The sequence below is a fragment of the Triticum aestivum genome, chromosome 3A, assembly GCF_018294505.1.
Source record: "Triticum aestivum cultivar Chinese Spring chromosome 3A, IWGSC CS RefSeq v2.1, whole genome shotgun sequence".
NCBI classification, from domain to species: domain Eukaryota; kingdom Viridiplantae; phylum Streptophyta; class Magnoliopsida; order Poales; family Poaceae; genus Triticum; species Triticum aestivum.
The window spans coordinates 42182729-42190744 of record NC_057800.1 but is presented as its reverse complement, the minus strand read 5'-3'; positions in this window follow the sequence as shown (position 1 = coordinate 42190744).

The following is an 8016-nucleotide window of genomic DNA, read 5'->3' as shown; positions in this document are numbered from 1 at the left end:
GGAGTTCGGGCGGGGTTGGTTTCGAGGCTACGGTGCATGGGAGAAGGAGCTGGTGGTGGCTACGGGTTCCTGGTGCTGCGTTGAGCTCAACGGTGGGCTTGGCTTCGAGCCACTGTGGCTCTGGCCACGACGGCACCATGGCCGGCGGCGCGGAGCTCTCGGGTGCGGTGGAGGTGGCGGCTACAGGGGCCAAACGAGTACGGGAGCTAGGGGAAAAGGAAGAGGAGTTCACAGCAGGGTCAGAGAGGAGGTCAGCGAGCTCGGGGAGGTCCTGGCGGCGGCGAATCGACCGGCGATGGCTCGGGTGCCCGAGGTTGAAGACGAGGGCGAAGACGGCGTTTGGCGGCGGTTGGAGTCGCGTGGGTCGGCGGGAAGGTGCAGGGCGATGAGGCGGAACTATTGGGCTCGTCGGAGGGGCGAGGGGGTGGCTCTGGCGTCGTCTATGATGAACGGTGGCGAGGAACGTGCTCGGGCATCGCGGGAGAGAGTGAGGGAGACGAGGGGGAGAGTGAGCGAGGATGAGAGGGGGACGTGGGGGTCGCGTGGCATCCCTGGACGTCTCCAAGGCGTCGGCGGAAGCAGGAGGTGGCCGGCGTGTGGCCGCGGGCGCCGGCCACGCGCTCCGCGTCCTTTTGGCGTGAGGAGGAGGACGACTGGCAGCCAGTCGGCTGGGTCGAACCAGGTGGGCTGGGCCAGCACAGGTAAGGCCCAGGTAGCTTCCCTCTCTCTTTTTTTCTAATTGTTTCTGTTTTTCTATTAACTGCAATTGTTGGGCTTTAATTAAAATACTAAAATGTTTCCAAAAATCCTGAAAATAAATGTGGGCTCTGTTTAGAATATTTCCAACAGCAAACATTTATTTCCAGAATTCTTTGAGCATTTAAATTATTTTATAGCATTTAAATGCCCAAATTCAAATACTTATGATTTAACTCAATGACCTTCTGTTGACCTAGGAAAATGTGCACCGGTTTTGCCAGAGGTTCTAACCTAAGACAAAGAGGGTGAACTTTTTAGAAGGGCATTTCAGGTTCATTGAAAATAATTTTAGTAAACCCTAGTTGTTTCCAGGGGGTGTTGGGGGTTTCTGCCTTCCCCATTTCAAATTTGAGAGAAATTTAAACATGATGCACACTCTAATGCTTGAACTAGCTAGGGTGTGACAACTCACCCCCACTCAAAAGAATCTCGTCCCGAGATTTAGGATCCTCTGGGAAGAAGGTGGGGTACTCAAGTCGAAGACGATCCTCACTTTCCCAAGTGGCTTCTTTCTCGAAATGGTGTGACCATTGAACCTTGAGAAACTTGATATTATGACGTCGAGTGGTACGCTCGGCTTGATCAAGGATATGAATGGGATATTCCCGATAGGATAGGTTATCTTGTAGATCAAGCGTTTCGTGGTCCACTCCACGGATAGGATCCGCGAAGCAACGCCTGAGTTGTGAAACGTGGAAGACATCGTGAACTCTGTAAAGATGCGGAGGTAGTTCCAATTGGTAGGCAACTTCTCCTTATTTGGCAAGAATGCGAAAGGGTCCAATGTAACGAGGAGCCAATTTGCCTTTGATACCAAAACGATGGGTTCCCTTTAACGCGGTAACCCGAAGGTAAACCTTCTCGTCGACTTCATAAGTCATAGGCTTATGTTTATGATCATATTGACTCTTTTGACGAGATTGGGCTGTTTTCAATTTCTCACGAATAACGCGAACCTGCTCTGCTGCTTCCTGAATCATATCCGGGCCAAAGAGTTGTCTTTCCCCGGTTTCTGACCAGTTAAGAGGTGTTCGACATTTTCGTCCATAGAGAACTTCGAAAGGAGCCTTGCCTAAGCTGGCTTGATAACTATTGTTATAAGCAAACTCCGCGAATGGAAGGCATTTCTCCCAACTCATTCCGAACAAGATGACAGAAGCTCGGAGCATATCTTCCAGAATTTGATTGACTCGCTCTACTTGACCACTTGATTGAGGATGGAAGGCGGTACTAAAAGAGAGACGAGTTCCCATAGCATTTTGGAAACTTACCCAAAATCGAGAGGTGAAGAGACTTCCACGGTCTGAGTTAATTTCCAATGGAACACCATGAAGAGACACTATTCGGGAGATGTATAAATCGGCTAGCTGGCTAGCGGTGATACTCTCACGAACAGGTAGAAAGTGGGCTACTTTGGAAAGTCGGTCGACCACGATGAAGATGGCATTATTCCCTCTCTTGGTCCTGGGAAACCCAGTGATGAAATCCATACTGATTTTATACCATTTCCATTCAGGAATAGCCAAAGGTTGAAGGGTGCCAGCAGGCCGTTGATGCTCTGCTTTAACATGACGACAAACGTCGCAATTAGCAATGTAATGAGCGATTTCTCTCTTCATCCTAGTCCACCAAAACCTTTGGTGCAGGTCTTGATACATTTTAGTACTACCGGGATGAATGGTGAGAGGGGATTCATGAGCTTCCTTAAGGATCAGCCGCCTCAGGTTTCGTGCCTTTGGAACCACTAGGCGATTTCCAAAGTATACGACACCTTGATCATCAATGGAGAAACAATTCGCGACTCCTTTCTTAATGTTTCTCTTAATACGGGAGATTCCCGGATCTACCTTCTATGCCTTGATGATCTGATCCGTAAGGGTAGGTTTCGCCACCAGGGTGGATAGGAATCCTTGAGGAACAATGTGAAGATTTAGCTTACGAAATTCCTCATGGAGAAATGGTTGACTTTGTTGTAACATCAGGTTATTACAATAGGACTTACGGCTTAGCGCATCAGCCATGACATTGGCTTTGCCCGGGGTGTAAGTTATTCCTAAGTAGTAATCTGAGATCAACTCAACCCAACGTCTTTGCCTGAGATTCAAATCTGGTTGGGTGAAGATATATTTCAAACTTTGGTGATCGGTGAAAATCTCGCAACGATTACCGAGAAGGTAATGTCGCCAAGTTTTAAGTGCATGGACTACAGCTGCAAGCTCTAGATCATGTGTGGGATAATTTTCCTCATGTGGGTGTAATTGCCGTGAAGCATAGGCAATTACCTGACGATCTTGCATGAGTATGCAACCTAGTCCTTGTCACGAGGCATCGCAATAGATAATAAAGTCCTTGGATAAATCTGGTGGTACCAGTACGGGAGCAGATGTCAGGCGTCTTTTCAGTTCCTGAAAGCTAAACTCACACTGTGGAGTCCACTCGAACTTTTTATCTTTCTTGAGGAGTTCAATTAGAGGTTTTGCAACCTTGGAGAAATTCTCTACGAAGCGGCGGCAATAGCTCGCTAAGCCAAGGAAGCTCCGAACTTGCTTGACCGTCTCGGGTGGAGTCCAATCAAGGACGGCTTGAACTCGCTCGGGATTGACAGCAATACCCTTACCAGAGATTACATGGCCTAGATAGGTCACTTCTGGCAACCAAAATTCACACTTGGAGATTTTGGCATAAAGGCGATGCTCTCAAAGTTTCATCAATACCAGCCTTAGATGTTCGGCATGTTCCTCTTCATTCTTGGAGTAGATGAGTATGTCATCGAGGTATACTACGACGAATTTATCCAAGTACTCCATGAAAACCGAGTTCATTAACTGGGAGAAGGTGGCTGGGGCATTGGTTAAACTGAAGGACATCACGGTGTACTCGTATTGGCCATAACGAGTCACAAAGGCCGTTTTGGGAATGTCCCCATTTCTAATTTTGATTTGATGGTAGCCCAACCTCAAATCCATCTTGGAAAAGACTGAGGATCCAACGAGCTGATCATACAGATCGTTGATCCTGGGAAGCGGATATTTGTTCTTGATGGTGACCAAGTTGACAGGTCGGTAATCCACAACCATTCGATCCGTTCCATCCTTGTTCTTAATGAAGAGGACGGGGCAAGCCCAAGGAGAGGAACTAGGACGGATGAAACCCTTTTTCAAGGACTCATCGAGTTGGTTCTTAAGATCGGCTAGTTCTAAGGGTGCCATCTTGTAGGGTCTTCTAGAAATTGGAACGGTTCCTGGAACAAGGTCTATCACAAACTCAACATCCCTGTCAGGTGGAACACCTGGCAGTTCTTCTGGAAAGACATCCGGAAAGTCTCGGACTACCGGAACATCCTCAAGGTCTGGAAGAGGGTTGGCATTTAGGGAGTAAAGCTGGCGCTTGGCCACTCGAGTTAAGACATTGACTGTCTCGCCCGATGGGTGAGTAAGTTGAACGGTCCTAGTGGCACAATCGATCTTAGCATAATGAGCTGACATCCAGTCCATACCCAAGATGATGTTTATGTCCGAGGACTTGAGAGCTATTAAGGATGCAAGGAAGACAAGTCTATCGACAAGAATTTCGTTCCCATGGATTACTCTAGAAGTTTGCCATCTAGAGCCAGGAGTTTGAATTTCCATGGTAGAGGGCATGTCACAGAATGTCGTGTTGTGCAATCGAGCATAGTTCTCGGATATGAATGAATGAGATGCTCCAGTATCAAAAAGAATAGATGCCGGATGGCAGTTAACAAGGAGCGTACCAAGGACGACACTGGGATCCTCATGAGCCTCCTCGGCTGAAACATAGTTGACATGGCCACGGGCAGTAGTGACCGGCTTGGCGTAGAATGTCTTTCCCGCGGGCTTACCACGGCCAACAGACTTTCCAGTTTGAATGGGGTTGTTGTTCTGGGGACACTCTCGACTATAGTGACCCGGCTCTCCACACTTAAAGCATGTCACCACAGTGGGGCGTGGAGCAGCATTAGTAGCGGGGCCACCATAGGGCTTGGGCGGTGCAAATTGCTGGTTGGGACGAGGCACCTCAACGGATGGCCTTAGGATGAACCTGGGTGGCAGTGCCGTGCTTGGAATCCACACCCGGCGCTTCTGAGTTCCAGAGCCGGATGAAGAGCCAAAGTCACGGGAGTGCTTGCGTGAAGCGTCATAATCAGTCTGGCCCGTCTCAGCACTGATGGCTTTATTAACCAACTTCTGAAAGGATGTGCACTCGTGCAGACGGAGATCGCGGCGAAGCTCAGGGCTAAGTCCCTTGCGGAACCTTGCCTGCTTCTTAGCGTCAGTAGATACCTCTTCAGGGGCATAGCGTGCCAGATTCCCAAATTCACGACTATAAGCATCCACAGTCAGTCTTCCTTGGGTGAAGTTGCAGAACTCCTCCCTCTTGCAATCCATGAGACCTTCCGGAATGTGATGCTCACGGAAAGCCTCACTGAATTCAGCCCAAGTAGTGATTTGGCTGACCGGGCGCATAGCTTCGAAGTTTTCCCACCAAAGGCTAGCAGGGCCTTCGAGATGATAGGCAGCATAGGTAACCTTGTCGGCTTCGGCTACGTTGGCAGAACGTAGCTTGTGGGTAATGCTGCGAAGCCAGTCATCCGCGTCGAGGGGTTCGACGGAATGGTTAAACTTTGGTGGGTACAACTTGATAAAGTCATTGATTGACACCAAGTCATTTCGCGGTTGGCGTGCAGTGTTCTGCTCAATCCGCTCCAGCAGGCGGTTAGTCTCACGCTTGTTTCTTTCCGCCTCTAGCATTACTTCAGCCAGAGAAGGCGGGTGAGGCAGATTTTCACCCCTAGCTGCACTGGCTTCCCCCTGCTCCGAGGCAGCAGGGTTGCTGCGGGTGTTGACCATCCTAGGAGAAAACAAAACAATGGTTTAGACAAGGATGGCTCAAACTTAGCAGGGAAGTGCAGAATGTAATGGATAACACAGAATGCAGAGATGTTCATCCGTATGTCATGGTAATATAAAACTGCCATATATATACCAACGGTCATACACATCATACATAGTTTCGTACAAGCCCAAGCTACAGTACAACTATGATGAAAGACGTTACATCTCATCGGAGGCATTCCAGGCTCCTATACATTATTTGTATACACCTCCGGAATTGACTACACACTAAGCCGTATTCCACAAGTCACGCAGGACAGTGGAGATACAACTACTACAATACTAGTGGTACTACTACTAACTCAGACAGCTCCGTAGTAGTCCTCATAGAAGTCACCTCTGTAGCCTAGAAGTTCAACGTGACCATCCGAGAACAGACGGTCCTGAGGAGCCTGTGGACCATAGGGGCTAGGATGAGGTCTTGGACCAACAAACGGTGGCCTGCGGGGACCGCGGGGTGGGGTAATGCCTCCCACATCACGCCAATCCACCATGTCTGGCAGAGCTGATCTCACAGGATACAGATCCCTTGTATCCATACATCCAGCTTGCACCGCAGGTGCAAACCGAGTCAATGTAGCCCAATGATCAGCACGGGTATTGAAAAGCTCCAGCCTCAAGGCCCAATTCTCTCGGTCCTTATCTTCGAGAATCTCGGCAGTGCTACGAGTTAATGAGTCCTCCTGAGTGGAGTCAGCATAGATAGCCTGAAGATACCCTTGCGCTCCCAGAAGTGAAGCTGGCATGTAACGGAAGTCGGTGTTCCGAAGCAGGCCAGTCCGGACTCGCATGATGGTCATCATAGAATAGGCAGCATCCTGCACAGCCATGTCAACAGTAACCCCCAGTCCATAGGAACAGTGAAGGGGCTCGGTGGATCCAGGATAAGAAGGAAATATCCTGACGGTGCAGAAATATTGGCTTTGATTAAAGTCTCGGAATTGCTCTTCGACGGTGTATTCGGGATACCAACGGTAACCCGTCTCGATCATTACCCAGACTAACATAGCAGTATGACCGGGCACGTCGAGGCACCAGGTCAGGCGAACCACTTGGTTGTGAACACGGTTGGCCATCTGAAAGCACAACCATAATGCAAAGACATCAGAATTTCTAGGGAAAATTGGACAGCATAACAGCTGTAAATGCTCAGTAAAAGATTTGAGACATCCACAACAGTTCGCAATACCACTCAACAACATCATATCAAGGTTCTGATCCAATTAGCAACATACTAAGAATAGTAGAAACTGAACTGGGACTTGTAACAACAATCCTATAAGCTACTACGGATTAGTAACACGTGAACCTGATAGAAGAAGAGAGCCTAGTCCTTAACCCATGTTGAATGAGAAGAGAATGACTCAGATCAGAGGCATAGGGTAAAGGAGTAAAAGAGCCTTACGTTCCCTCCCACAATCAATTCCCCTACATATAACTAAAGCATTTCTAGACTCGACATCGACCAGTTTGGCTCAACGAACCTACAAGCACTCCGGCTCTGATGCCAACGCTGTCAGGACCCCAATTCCAAGTCACATCGATCTAGCCGGTCACACCTCATATCACTTTGCGGCCTCATGCACGGTATCCCACGGGTGTCGCCTTACCATGGCCCGGGACCGTTTGCGCCTTTTGGCTCACGTATATGATAGTGTCGCTAGCATCCATATGACAGAGAACCCGGGCCGACATGGCTAGTCGTGAACCCAAAGCGGCACAGACCTATGGAGACAGGCATACATGAATCACATCGAGCATGTCGGTCATCAGCGAGTGATTCCGGGCTGTAGCACTGGGCTAATAGGACTCCGGGGAACCCGCGCTGTAGCAGGCTAGGCAGGACTCCGGATATCACCACATGACATTTCCCCGAAGGGACAGACATAGGAACGAAGTGAAACACATGCCGGCCAGTCAAGTGTCCTGAGCAGTAGTGCTAGGCTAGCAGGACTCTGGTGAACCAGGCTGTAGTTGACTACTATGGCTCGAGGAATACTAGACTACATTTCCCCATAAGAAAGGCTGCCAAGGATAAACAACTAGATTCTCGGATCCCACTCATACCAAGCATTTCAATCATACACACAATATGCCCGATATGAGTACATACAGCATGGCATCACAACAAAACTCTACAACTCAAGTACTTTATTTAAAGGCTCCAGAGAGCCATACATAACAAGTTCATACAGATAGGGGTCACATGACCCGACACTCAAGTCATACAATCATACAAGCACATGCGGAAGCAACTAGTCTGAGTACAGACTCTAGAAAGAAAGAAGGCTTCTCGAAGCCTGTCTATCTACATAGGGCCCTCCATGGCCAGGATCACCACCTG